This window comes from Rhinoderma darwinii, chromosome 1, assembly GCF_050947455.1.
Source record: "Rhinoderma darwinii isolate aRhiDar2 chromosome 1, aRhiDar2.hap1, whole genome shotgun sequence".
Taxonomy (NCBI): Eukaryota; Metazoa; Chordata; class Amphibia; order Anura; family Rhinodermatidae; genus Rhinoderma; species Rhinoderma darwinii.
The window spans coordinates 297,190,837-297,206,031 of NC_134687.1; the positions used below are offsets into that span (position 1 = coordinate 297,190,837).

The window sequence follows — 15,195 nt, forward strand, 5'->3', positions numbered from 1 at the left end:
ATACTTACCGAGAACTCCCTGCTTCTGTCTCCAGTCCGGCTTCCCAGGATGACGTTTCAATCTAAGTGACGGCTGCAGCCAATCACAGGCTGCAGCGGTCACATGGACTGCCGCGTCATCCAGGGAGGTAGGGCTGGATGCCGAAAGAGGGACGCGTCACCAAGACAACGGCCGGTAAGTATGAAATTCGTTTACTTTCACTAGGGAAAGTGCTGTCCCTTCTCTCTATCCTGCACTGATAGGGAGAAGGGAAGCACTTTTCCCGCAGTCCGCAGCAGCTAGTCCGCATCAATTTACTGCACATTTTGGGCAGATCCGCAGCCGTAATCCGCAACCCGGATTAGGTGCGGCATTGATGCGGACAGTTGCGGAGGAAATCCGCCACGTGGGGGCATGCCCTTAGTGCTGATCTCCTGGGCTGCAGGTCAGGACTAGGTCTACATACCTGTAAATACTGGCACTCCTCATGAAATAACAATTCTTGAGCATCTTGCCTTAGAACTCTGTGATGTGCCGTTCCTCTGTTATTCCTCCTGGAAATGTGAAGAAATTGACAACTTGGTGCCCTTGTCAATAGCATGTGTCCCTACCCAATCTGATTGTTTTTTGGGTTTCATTTTTACGGAGATATCAAATGTATATAGTTTATTTATGTTTTACTATTGTTACAAGGAAAAAACTAATTGTTTTAAAAAACAACAACAACATAAAAACAGGTTTTTTTTATTGACACCGTTTTGGGGCACATAAGACTTTTTGATCACTTTTTATTCCATTTTTTTGTGGCAGACGAGTGATATAAAAAAAATTAGGTGTTGAGCCCCATTGTGGACAAGCACTGATATGATTGATCATCTCTGTACGGCAGTGTGGAAAATGTTGGCGCTATATAAGCAACAAGAAATAAATCAATAAAAAGGATTCATATCTGTCCAGGAGGAATAACAGAGGAAAAGCAAAACACCAAGTTCTAAGAAAAGATGCTCCAGAATAGTTAATCCATGAGTACTACAAGTATTTACTAAAAACAGACATGTCGGGGGAGGTGACAGGTCCTCATTAAGTAAATAAACATTCCCTAGTCCAAGAATTCTAATTGAGAATTATCTGAGCCCCAGGCATTAGGGTCACGGCTACCTTACCACCCATTATACAGAATTTTTATGTTTCTATTTTCAAATATGTGTTTCATTATCTGCTATTTTTGAGGTTCTGCTTGTTTTTCTTACGGCCATCTCAACAAGAGTATTCTTTTGTTGAATGCTGGCAGTGGCATGGTGAGCAGGTTTGCATGGCACTCCATTCACAAAAACAGAATGGATCGGTATTAGGGTATGTGCACACAAAAAATAAAAAACGTCTCAAAATAAGAAGCTGTTTTTGGAATTTTGAGGCAGATTTTCCTCTCCCTGCCCGCCGACTTTCGCTGCGTTTTTCGCCCGTGGCCATTGAGCCGCGAAATACGCTTTCTTTGCCTCCCATAGATGTCAATGGGAGGTCAGAGGCGTAAACGCCCGAATATAGGGCATGTTCCTTCTTTTTCCCACGAGCCGGTTTTTCAGGAAAAAAACACTTCCGCCTCCCATTGAAATCAATAGGAGGCATTTTCGGCCGTTTCATGGAGCGTTTTCCGACGCAGTTTCCGCGTCAAAAAAACGTGTCAAAAAACTCTGTGTGAACTGGCCCTTTAAGGACAACTCGCGTTTTTCGCGGCCGTTTTTGGAGCTGTTTTTCAATAGCGTCAATGAAAAATGGCTCCAAAAACGTCCCAAGAAGTGACATGCAGTTCTTTTTCGCGGGCATCTTTTTACGAGCCGTTTTCTGAAAATCTGCTTCCGATTTTTCAGCCGTTAGCTGGAAACACTACGTGTGCACGTACCCTTAGCAGCATAACTTTCCTGCCACGGTCATATAGCAAATGTCCCTTCTATTAAAAAAAAAGTCATTATATGTTACATAAAAACACATATAAATAGCTCAAAATGCATGCTATTCTTTTGCAACAAAGTAACCAGAGAGCAGACGTACCGTACAAAGTAATGTCCACATACCCAGAATACCCCATATAGTATATAGTGCTGATAAAGTTTGGTCACATGGAAAGAGTGACGTACGTTTTTGTGATACACTCTGTTGGTCAGATCGCAAAAGCAGAATAGCTGAGCAAGAGGTGACAGTGGAATCAAGTCATCAGAGCATTATCAGATGCCAACCTTGCCCAAACCTTACAGTATTTCCTATGGTAGTGCCCTAAGATATTGCTGCCAGGACAACTGAAAACTATACAGACCCACTGTAAAGAGGTCGCCGTGAAGTGGCAAGTGGGCTTATACAGTTTGATCAAAATGTTTACAAAGAACCTCATGTTCATGTTTCTAAATTATGCCTAACGGCTCAGATCAACGTATATACTGTGGATTGTGCGGTCCATGTCTAGTTTCTCACAATGCTTATACAGAGCTTTTGTGATTGCAGCAGCAATTTTGACATCAAGTCAACTGTAAGAGCAGCTGCGGTTCTGGTGGATTTCAGCCGTCCATAAATTATATAGACAACCATTCATCTGAGGGGGACAGATGAGGATTTTTGTAGGTAGGTATATTGAAAATGTTATAGTTTTTTTTTATTCCAAGTTGCAGCAATTTTTTTAAAGGCTAAACCATTCTAAGAAATCAACTGTAAACAGTCTTTTGTCCAAATTAGATCATGTATCTTGGTGCTGCAATACCATGTTTCCCATGATTATTTAGGTTAGCTGCTCTTGAGCCCTTTGTAGCTCTGCTATGTCTTTCTTATCAACATTAAAATATTTGCCTTTTTTTTTCAAATGTAGCATGGCTTATAATAAAGGTCTCTAATATTAATAAATACTCTATAGGCACAAGCTGTTCAAAAGGCCTGACCTGGCGTACATTTTCTCCACTTTTGTATCACAAGTGCAACTAACAAACCATGCGCAGGTCACTGTCCAGTAATGCCACTCTTAACCCCTTAATGACCAGCCTATTTTGGACCTTAATGACCAAGCTATTTTTTACGTCGCATTCCAAGAGCTATAACCTTTTTATTTTTGCGTCGACATAGCTGTATAAGGTCTTGTTTTTTGCGGGACAAGTTGTATTTTTTAATAGCACCATTTTTAGGTACATATTATTTATTGATTAACTTTTATTAACTTTTTTTTGGGGGGGAATAGAAAAAAATCAGAAATTTCGCCACTCTTTTTTGCGTCCTAAATCTACGCCGTTTACCGTGTGGTATAAATAACACAATAACTTTATTCAGCGGGTTGTTACGATTGCAACGATACCAAATTTGTAGAGTTTTTGTATGTTTTACTACTTTTACACAGTAAAAACGCTTTTTTTTCAAAATTATTTGTTTTTGGGTCTCCATATTTGAAGAGCCGTAACGTTTTTATTTTTTCGCCGATGCGGTTGTATGAGGGCTTTTTTTTGCGGGACGACTTGTAGTTTTTATTGGTACCATTTTGGAGTAGATGCGACTTTTTGCTCACGTTTTTAAAAAATTTTTAAAGTCAGTATTCACAGAAAACAGCAATTTTTCCATCGTTTTTTATTAATTTTTTTACGGCATTCACCGTACGGGTTAAATAATGTAATAGATTTATAGTCGGGGTCGTTACGGACGCGGCGATACCAAATATGTGTAACTTTTTAACTTTATTTATTTTTTTTTAATAGTAAAGCATTTTGTAAGGGGAAAAGCTGGGTTTTTCATTTTTTTTCACATTTTTTTTAAAATTAACTTTATTAAACTTTTTTTCACTTTTTTACTAGTCCCACTAGGGGACTATAATATGCGATTCTGCGATCGCATTTATAATACACTGCAATACTTTTGTATTGCAGTGTATTACTGCCTGTCCGTTTAACACGGACAGGCATCTGCTAGGTCATGCCTGCGGCATGATCTAGCAGGCATTCGCTCCAGGCAGACCTGGGAGCCTTTATTAGACCCCTGGCTGCCATTAGAGACCCAGACACTCGGCGATCGTATCGCCGGGTGTCGGTGGGGGAGAGAGGGAGCTCCCTCCCTCTCTCCAAAACCACTCAGATGCGGTGCTCGCTATTGAGCACCGCATCTGAGGGGTTAAACGTGTGAGATCGATACTAATATCGATCTCACACGGCAGAGCAGGAACGCTCCCAGGCCTCAGCTGCCTCTAGCAGCTGAAAGCAGGGAGATTTGACAGATCCCTGCTCTGTTTACTTATTCCGATGCCGCGACGTAAAAAGTCTATGGCATCGGAATAAGGCCCGTTAGTGACCGACGTAGAAACACGATGGGCCGGTCACTAACGGGTTAATGGACAAGATTCAAAAGTGCTCTAGCTTGTAACACCCATGGCAACGGGCCGTCGGGATTACTCACCTCCCGATGGCCGCAGCCATGGATCTGTGAGCGCTGGCCCGCATCTCCTCCTCAGGAGACACCTACGCTCACTTCAGCTTCATTCTGCGGTGCCCTGTAATTATGTAATTAGCCCATACTCACCCTGGTCTATAAGAAGGGCCCTGCCCCTTCCCTCATTGCCTGAGCGTTGTTGTGTTTACCCGTATTAGTCTTTGCAGATAGTCCCTTAGTGTTTTCCAGTTCCAAGTGTTCCCGTACTTGCTACCTGTATCCTGTGCTACCTTGTTCCTGTGCCATTGAGAGTTGGAGTTGTCTTGTGCCGTATACTACGCCTTCCGTGTTACACCGCGCCTGGTGTCTGCCTGCTGCCATGGTCCCATCCGAGCCTATCATCGCTACTGTCTGAAGTTACCACAGGTACCCTTATTCAAACTATAGACTGTGACTTGGTATCCTGTTGGCCAGTTGCTATCCCGGTACGGCCCTGTGGGTCCACGCACTCATCGTTACATAGCGCCGACGGTCTCACCCACTCCAGCAGCCGTCAACTTGTGTATCCTCTTCGCCAGCGCTCTCCCGTCCCAGGGAAGCCAGTGTGCTCTGCTCTCTCCTCCGCATTCGGCCTGTGACCGTAGGGTGCGCGCGCTCCTCCCAGTTGTTAAGGTGTCAGCGCGCCCTTGACTACTTAAGGAACTCTGCCCACTTCCCCGGGGCTTGAGCAATGTTGTTAATAACCAGTGTTAGCCTGCGATGGTTCCATATCCTGTGTCCGTGACTAGTTCTGTATCCTGAAACCTGTGTCTGTGACTATCCTGTATCCTGAGTCCAGTATCCGTGAACAGCCTTACATTCTGAGTCCAGTGTCCGTGACCAGTCCAGTTTTACAAAGTTACCATCTACCAGTGACTGTTTTATACCTGTCTGGCCAGCAGCTACTCCGTTACAGTGGAGTAGCCCAGTGGGTCCACATACCCATTGGATGTAACCGTATGCTCAGGCTATGGACCCCGCTGTTAAACCCAAGGCTGCTATCCAGGTCATGCAAGACGATATGCGTGACCTCCGATTATGCCAAGATCAGCTTTTGCAGGCAGTCAACACCTTAGCCAATCGCCTGGACATTCCTCCTGTTTCTAACCTGGCAACTCCACAAGCTTTAGCTCCGCTCACTCCTCAGTCAATCGTAGCTCCAGTCAGCATGGGAGCTGGAGATTTCAATGCCACTTACACCCTGTTACGGTGGAGAAGCGAAGACCTGTCGAGGTTTTCTCAATCAATGCAAAATACATTTGACATTACAAGCTCATCTATTTCTGTCAGATCAGACCAAAGTAGCCTTCAATGTCTCCCTGTTGTCTGGCAATGCCCTGGCATGGGCGAATCCTATCTGGGAACATGAGGGACCAGAGTCTTCTAATCTTCAGCTATTTTTGCACTGTGTTCGAGGAACCTGGCCGTACTTCTTCAGGCGCTGCTTCACTTCTGTCAGTTCGTCAAGCAAGTTCGACTGTTAGAGAATATGCCATCCAATTCCGTACTCTTGCGGAGCTTGCTTGGAATAATGAGACCCTGGTGGCAACCTTCTGGCAAGGATTTGCCAGTAGCATCAAGGATGAGCTGTCAGGTCATGACCTCCCTTCTACTCTGGATGCCCTGATACTATTGGCCACCGGCATAGACCGGAGGTACCAGGAACGCACTCAAGAAGTCCTCCAAGAGGAAAAGTCTCCTATACTGGCGCCTAACTTCCTACCTTCTACTACTATCTTCGAAGAGCCTATGCAGGTTAATCAGGTTAGTCTATCGGACCAAGAGCACTTACGTTCTGCTAACCTAAGTTTGTACTGTGGGAGAAAGGGTCATTTTGTGTGTCAGTGTCCTCAGAAGTCAGGAAACTCTAGCACCTAGGCTTGATAGGAGAGGTGTACTAAAAACCTCAGTAAAATTCTCTCCTAGAATCTCGGTTACAGTCTCTATTTTCACAGGTGAAGCATCCGATTCTGTCTCAGCCTATCTGCATTCAGCGGTAGGGAACTTCATCAACCAGGCCTTAGTAGACTGTCTCCATTTACCCACGACCCTTCTAAAGAAACCTTTAGCGCTAGTCTTCTATGTTCTACCTGAGGCTATTAACCCAGTCCTGCTGGGACTATCCTGGCTTTGCAAGCACGCACCCAACCCTGAATTCTGGAGAAATTCTTCAGTGGGGACCCTGTTGTCAACAGGTATGAGGTTTCTTACCTTATTAGTGAACTAACCTGTGGGTGATGTAATGCAACAAGAAGTGCTTTGAACCTCTTAGATATAGCGTATAAGGAAATAAGCTCTAGTTCAGACAGTAATGTCAAAAAGTAGAACATTGTGTTTTCTATTTTTTCAATGTCAATTGACAGAAAACAAATGCAATAAAATTGCCAAATGTGAATAAAACTGTCTGCCTGACCTCCAGTGTCTCAGTGGCTTCCTGGTCTACCTCCGCAATATGCCTGCTATACAAACGTGTTCAGCAAGAAGGAGGCTGAGACCTTGCCTCCGAATCGCCCATACGACTGTCCAATCAAGTTGCTTCTTGGGACTTCCACCTCCTCATGGACGGGTATATCCTCTGTCTCTGCCCAAGACTCAAGTCATGTCGGCCTATGTCAAGGAAAACCTCAAGAGGAGGTTCATTAGGAAGTCGACTTCTCCAGCCAGAGATGGATTTTTCTTTGTAGAGAAAAAATATGGGTCCCTCCTGCCTTGCATAGACTATCATGGTCAGAACAAGATGACTGTCAAAAATAAGAACCCCTTACCGCTGATCTCTGAGCTCTTTGTTAGAATCCGTGGAGCCAAGATTTTCACAAAGCTGAATCTACGTGGGGCTTATAACTTAAAGAGGCTCTGTCACCAGATTTTCAAACCCCTATCTCGTATTGCTGCAGATCGGCGCTGCAATGTAGATTACAGTAACGTTTGTTTTTTTCAAAAACGAGCATTTTTGGCCAAGTTATGAGCATTTTTATATTTATGCAAAGGAGCCTTTCTTAAGTACAACTGGGCGTGTTTAAAGTTAAGTACAAGTGGGCGTGTATTGTGTGTGTACATCTGGGCGTTTTTACTTGTTTTACTAGCTGGGCGTTGTGAATGGAAGTGTATGATGCTGACGAATCAGCATCATCCACTTCTCTTCGTTAACACCCAGCTTCTGGCAGTGCACAGACACACAGCGTGTTCTCGAGAGATCACGCTGTGACGTCACTTCCTGCCCCAGGTCCTGCATCGTGTCGGACGAGCGAGGACACATCGGCACCAGGCGACAGAGACTACAGTTGATTCTGCAGCAGCATCAGCGTTTGCAGGTAAATCGATGTAGCCTCTGTCGCCTGGTGCCAATGTGTCCTCGCTCGTCCGACACGATGCAGGACCTGGGGCAGGAAGTGACGTCACAGCGTGATCTCTGGAGAACACGCTGTGTGTCTGTGCACTGCCAGAAGATGGGTGTTGACAAAGAGAAGTGGATGATGCTGATTCGTCAGCATCATACACTTCTATTCACAACGCCCAGCTAGTAAAACAAGTAAAAACGCCAAGATGTACACACACAATATACACCCACTTGTACTTAACTTTAAACACGCCCAGTTGTACTTAAGAAAGGCTCATTTGCATAAATATAAAAATGCTCATAACTTGGCCAAAATGCTCGTTTTTGAAAAAGAAAAACGTTACTGTTATCTACATTGCAGCGCCGATCTGCTGCAATACGAGATAGGGGTTTGAAAATCTGGTGACAGAGCCTCTTTAATTTGTATCCGTAAAGGTGATGAGTGGAAAACCGCATTCAACAACTGAGACGATAACTACGAGTATCTCATGATGCCCTTCGGATTATGTAATGCTCCAGCTGACTTCCAGAAATTCGTGAACAACTTATTCCGGGATCTATTGTATGTCTGTGTGATGGTGTATCTAGACAATATCTTGATCTACTCACCTGATCTAACGACACACCGGAAGCATGTTCGCCAAGTCCTGTCGTGGTTAAGGGGGAACAACCTGTATGCCAAATTGCAAAAGTACGTGTTCGAAAAGAAATCCTTGCCCTTCCTAGGGTATATCATTTTCAATCATGGACTCCAGATGGAACCAGAAAAGTAAAGTCGGTCCTAGATTGACCTCATCCCCAAGGTCTCCATGCTATACAGAGGTTCCTAGGATATGCAAATTTCTATTGTTAGTTTATCCCCAATTTCACATCACTGACTGCTCCTATCTCTGCCCTCACCAAAAAGGGGGGCCAATGCAAACAGTTGGACCCCTGAAGTAAAATCTGCATTCATTAAGCTTAAAAGGTCCTTTACTTCTGCCTCCGTTCTTCACCATCCAGATGTTACCCGGCAGTACTCATTGGAGCTTGATTCCTCTTACGTTGGCGCTGGAGCACTTCTCTTTCAGAGAAACTCTAAAGGAAAAGCTGTTCCCTGTGGCTTCTTCTCTAAACTTTTCTCCGCAGCAGAAAGGAACTACTCCATTGGAGACCGTGAGCTTTTGGCCATTAAATTGGCCCACGAGGAGTGGAGGCATTTGTTAGAAGATTCTGCACATCCAGTAGTCATCCACACTGACCACAAGAACCTCACCTACTTACAGTCGGCACAATGTCTTAACCCACGTAAAGCCAAGTGGTCACTTTTGTTCGCCAGATTCAATTTCCAACTCCAATTCCATCCAGTCGACAAAAACGTTAAAGCTGATGCACTCCTTCTTTTGAAACAGACGACCGAGAAGAGGATCCTCAGCATATCATTGATCCTTCCTGTATTATTCCAGTTAACCCTCTGCAGATCAAAGACATTCTTCCTGGGGAAAAAAATTTGTCCTACAAAGGAAGAATTCTTGCCTGGGGGGCACAACTCCAAGTTGGCTGGTCACTCGGGCATTCGTAAAACTCAGGACATTATCTCTCGTAATTATTGGTGGCCCACGCTACCCAAAGATGTCTTGGACTACGTCTTGTTCTGTTCCAAACCTGCAGGTCTACTCCAACCTCTGCCAGTTGCAAACAGTCCCTGGCAGCACATAGCCATGGATTTTATTACTTATCTTCCTTCCTCTGATGGTTGCACCAGTATTTGGGTTATTGTTGACCGTTTTTCCAAAATGGCACATTTTGTTCCTCTGTCCAGCCTCCCCTCAGTTTCTCGCTTGGCAAGTATATTTGTTCTGCATGTCTTTCAGCTGCATGGATTGCCTCTGCATATTGTGTCTGATCGGGGCGTCCAATTTACATCCAAATTCTGGAGACCCCTGTGTAAACTCGTAGATGTGAAATTGGACTTTTCAGCTGCGTTCCACCCGCAATCCAACGGCCAAGTTGAACGAATTAACCAAGTGCTTCAAAATTATCTTCGTCATTTTATATCTGCGCAACTTGACAACTGGGAACATCTACTTCCATGGGCTGAATTCTCATATAATAATCACACGAGTGAATCTACTGCTACCTCTCCATTTTTTATTGTCTACAGCCAACACCCTCGTGTTCCTCTTCCGGTGCCTGCCTTATATCAAGTTCCTGCAGCTAATGTTTCTTATGGAGATTTTCTCCAGATCTGGCAGCAAACCAAGTCTGCGATCTTGCAGGCAGTGGATCTCATAAAGAAGTATGCTGATAGGAAAAGAAAGCTGCCTCCCCAATTCCTTCATGGTGGTAAGGTCTGGCTATCTTATAAGAATATTCGCCTAAAGATTAACTCCTATAAATTTGTTCCTAGGTTCCTTGGTCCCTTTGAAGTCTTGCAACAGATCAATACTGTGTCATACAAGCTACGTTTGCCTCCTACTCTCAAAATTCCCAATTCCTTTCATGTGGCCTCCCTGAAACCTGTGGTCCTCAACCTTTACAGCAAGCCCTCTGATTCTACTACTGCTCTTAGAGGTTCGCCTGATGCCTTAGACATCAAGGAGATTTTCTATTTCAATAAGGTTGGAGGGAGGACATTTTATCTTGTAAACTGGAAAGGTTTTGGTCCTGAGGACAAATCCTGGGAACCTAAGGAGAACATTCATCTCATTAAGCTCTCATCAAAAAATTCCTCTTACGCTCTGGACCTAATAACCTAATAACCTAATAAAGGGGGATACTGTAGCGCCGACGGCCACGGGTCTCACCCACTCCAGCGGCCGTCAGCTTGTGCATCCTCTTCACCAATGTCTCCTTTCCCATGGACGCCGGCGCGCTCTGCTCTCTCCTCCGCCTCTGGCCTGTGCCCATAGGGTTGCACGTTCGCGCACGTCCCAGTTCTTTAAGGGCCAATGTGCGCACCAGGAATATTGCCCCAGCCTATTCCTGCATACCCTTGACTACTTAAGGAACTCTACCCACTTCCCCAGTGCCTGAGCAATAACCCAGTGTTATTCTGCAAAGGCTCCGTATTTTGTGTCCGTGGCTAGTTCTGTATCCTGAAACCTGTGTCCGTGACTATCCTGAGTCCTGTATCCGTGACCAGTCCTACATTCTAAGTACAGTGTCCGTGACCAGTCCTGTGTCCGTGTCCGGTCCTGTATCCCGATTCCAGTGTCCGTGACCAGTCTTACATCCTGCTTCCACTAATCTAGCACAAGCCTGCTTCCAGCTATCCAGCAGCAGCCTACTTCCAGTAATCCGGCACCAACCTGCTCCCAGTAATCCGACACCAGCTTGCTTCCAGTAATCCGGCACCAGCCTGCTTTCAGTAATCCAGCACCAGCCTGCTTTCAGTATTCCGGCACCAGCCTGCTTCCAGTTTTCCGGCACCAGCCTGCTTTCAGTATTCCGGCACCAGCCTGCTTCCAGTAATCCGGCACCAGCCTGCTTTAATTACCTGCAATCTGACTGTGTCCAGCTCCCACCAAGGTACCATCTACCCGTGACTGTTTTATACCTGTCTGGCCAGCAGCTAATCTATTACGGCAGAGTAGCCCACTGGGTCCACATCCCCATTGGATGTTACAAATGCCAGTCAGGGGTGTAACTAGGATTCATATGGCCCCTTAGCAAAGACTAGAATGGGCCACCACATAAATTATAGTAAATTGTACTGCAAACAACAGTACAGGGGAGATAGATAGATAGATAGATAGATAGATAGATAGATAGATAGATAGATAGATAGATAGATAGATAGATAGATAGATACGGGTAGTGTATATATACAGTGAAGGAAATAAGTATTTGATCCCTTGCTGATTTTGTAAGTTTGCCCACTGTCAAAGACATGAACAGTCTAGAATTTTTAGGCTAGGTTAATTTTACCAGTGAGAGATAGATTATATATATATATAAAAAAAAAGAAAATCACATTGTCAAAATTATATATATTTATTTGCACTGTGCACAGAGAAATAAGTATTTGATCCCCTACCAACCATTAAGAGTTCAGCCTCCTCCAGACCAGTTACACGCTCCAAATCAACTTGGTGCCTGCATTAAAGACAGCTGTCTTAAATGGTCACCTGTATAAAAGACTCCTGTCCACAGACTCAATTAATCAGTCTGACTCTAACCTCTACAACATGGGCAAGACCAAAGAGCTTTCTAAGGATGTCAGGGACAAGATCATAGACCTGCACAAGGCTGGAATGGGCTACAAAACCATAAGTAAGACGCTGGGTGAGAAGGAGACAACTGTTGGTGCAATAGTAAGAAAATGGAAGACATACAAAATGACTGTCAATCGACATCGATCTGGGGCTCCATGCAAAATCTCACCTCGTGGGGTATCCTTGATCCTGAGGAAGGTGAGAGCTCAGCCGAAAACTACACGGGGGGAACTTGTTAATGATCTCAAGGCAGCTGGGACCACAGTCACCAAGAAAACCATTGGTAACACATTACGCCGTAATGGATTAAAATCCTGCAGTGCCCACAAGGTCCCCCTGCTCAAGAAGGCACATGTACAGGCCCGTCTGAAGTTTGCAAATGAACATCTGGATGATTCTGAGAGTGATTGGGAGAAGGTGCTGTGGTCAGATGAGACTAAAATTGAGCTCTTTGGTATTAACTCAACTCGCCGTGTTTGGAGGAAGAGAAATGCTGCCTATGACCCAAAGAACACCGTCCCCACTGTCAAGCATGGAGGTGGAAACATTATGTTTTGGGGGTGTTTCTCTGCTAAGGGCACAGGACTACTTCACCGCATCAATGGGAGAATGGATGGAGCCATATACCGTCAAATCCAGAGGGACAAACTCCTTCCCTCCACCAGGACATTAAAAATGGCTCGTGGCTGGGTCTTCCAGCACGACAATGACCCGAAACATACAGCCAAGGCAACAAAGGAGTGGCTCAAAAAGAAGCACATTAACGTCATAGAGTGGCCTAGCCAGTCTCCAGACTTTAATCCCATCGAAAACTTATGGAAGGAGCTGAAGATCCGAGTTGCCAAGTGACAGCCTCGAAATCTTAATGATTTACAGATGATCTGCAAAGAGGAGTGGGCCAAAATTCCATCTAACATGTGTGCAAAGCTCATCATCAACTCCAAAAAACGTCTGACTGCTGTGCTTGCCAACAAGGGTTTTGCCACCAAGTATTAAGTCTTGTTTGCCAAAGGGATCAAATACTTATTTCTCTGTGCACAATGCAACTAAATATATATAATTTTGACAATGTGATTTTCAGTTTTTTTTAAAATATATTCTATCTCTCACTGGTAAAATTAACCTAGCCTAAAAATTCTAGACTGTTCATGTCTTTGACAGTGGGCAAACTTACAAAATCAGCAAGGGATCAAATACTTATTTCGTTCACTGTATATATCAGAGAAGGCGAACCCACATGAGACAGAATACAGAAAGCCACTATCTTATTTCCCCACAAAAAGGCATGATGTTATTGCTCTTGTGGGCCCCATAGCAGCTGCTAGGGCTATAACTTTGCCCATAGTACCAGTACACTTAAAATTTGACATTCAGTTATTGGTGGTAAGTGTAAAATTAGCATCTGGTGGTAATGGTAACAATCAGTTATGCAGTCATCATCTCAGTATATGGTTGTCACCATGGAATACCTGTCTTCAGCCTTAGACATCGCCGACCACTCCCTTCTCTTATAAATCCTCTCATCCCTTGGCATCACAGACCTGGCCCTTACCTGAATCTCCTTATACCTCACCAACTGAACATTAACTATCTCCCACACACACCATCTCCTCTTGAACCCACTCTTTTCTTAACTTTGAGTCAACAAAAATTATTGTACGTGCCCTTATCATATCCCGCCTAGATTACGGCAATATCCTCAGTGGCCTTCCCTCTAACACTCTCGCACCCCTCCAGTCCAGCCTTATCTCTGCTGCCTGATTAGTCCACCTCTGCCTCATTCGTCTGCAACCTCTTCTCTCTGCCAGTTCTTTGTTGACTACCCATCACCCAGCAAATACATTTCATAATACTGAAATTACATACAAGGCATTTCAGAACCTGTTGACTCCATACATCTCTGACCTAATTTCCCACTATCTCCCCATGCGTAATCTCCGATCCTCACAAGACCTTTTCCTCTGCTCTCCTCACAAATGCGTCTCCAAGTTTTCTCCGTGCTTCCCCCATTTTGTGGAACTCACTAACTCAACACATCAGACTCTCTCCCATCCTTTAAACTTTAGACAGCAATCTTAAAACCGAAAAGCTTACACCCTGCTATAACCCGATCTCCACTACACAACTGATTATAAGGCTTCGTTCACATCTGCATCTGGGTTCCGTTCGTCGGTTCCATCAGACCTTTCCGTCAGGGGAACCCACGAACGGAAACCACAGCTTGATTTCAATTGTAACGCTTCCGTTGCTAATGGTTTCCATTTGCCTTCGTTTCGTAAAGGTTTCTGTTTTTCTGGCTGACTCAATAGCGTAGTCAACTATGCTATTGGTTCCGCCCAAAAAAAAGAATGGAAACCTTACGGAACGGAGACAAACAAAAACCATTAGCAACAGAAGTTGTAAAGGATCTGCCAGACACAACTTCTGTGTCGACACCCATAGGTAATCAGTCTGCACCTGCTTCTAGGTCTGTGAGACTGCCCCATCTTCCACCACCCAGGATGGCAGGCTTAGGAGTGGGAGAGCCTATCACAGCCTGGCCAGACGGAGCTAGCTCCCGCCCTCTGTCTATTTATACCTGCCTTTCCTGTTCCTCCTTTGCTTGTGATTCTTCTCTGTTGGTTTTCTGGCTCTGCTGCAGCTTCTTGAACTACTGATCCTCTGCTTGTGATTGACCTTGGCTTTTCTGACCACTCTTCTGCTCTGCGTTTTTGTACTTCGCTCATCTCCTGGTTTGACTCGGCTCGTTCACCTCGCTTGTTGCTCACGGTGTTCCCGTGGGCAACTTCCCCATTTCCCTGGCTTCTTTGTACCCTTGTCTGTTTGTCTGTCGTGCACCTATTGAGTGTAGGAACCGTCGCCCAGTTGTACCCCGTCGCCTAGGGCGGGTCGTTGCAAGTAGGCAGGGACTGAGTGGCGAGTAGATTAGTGCTCACTTGTCTGTTTCCCTACCCCGACATTACATAATCACAAGCCAATATGATTGGGTCTCATTCATTCCCCTCGCCGAATTTTCCCTTAATAACCGGGTCAGTAACTCGTCAGGGGTCTCCCCCTTTTTCTGTAATTTTGAGTTTAATCCACGGTTCTCCTCCGTTTCACCTGGTAGTTCCAACAATCCTGAGGTAGATGTCGTTCATCGGGAACTGTGCACAGTCTGGGCCCAGGTTCAGAAGAACCTAGAGGAGTCCCAGAGCATACAAAAGACTCAGGCAGATAGAAGACGTTCTGCTAACCCCTTGTTTATGGTTGGGG

At 44.9% G+C, this 15,195-nt stretch overlaps 1 long non-coding RNA gene across 1 annotated transcript in view; it reads left to right on the forward strand.

Annotated features, from left to right (window-relative positions):
* Positions 1–15,195, forward strand: part of LOC142741680 (uncharacterized) — an 87,391-nt gene that overhangs the window by 2,401 nt on the left and 69,795 nt on the right. The window contains exon 2 of the long non-coding RNA XR_012881240.1: positions 2,476–2,592. This is a non-coding gene — a long non-coding RNA (uncharacterized LOC142741680). The remainder of the gene's footprint in view (positions 1–2,475; positions 2,593–15,195) is intronic.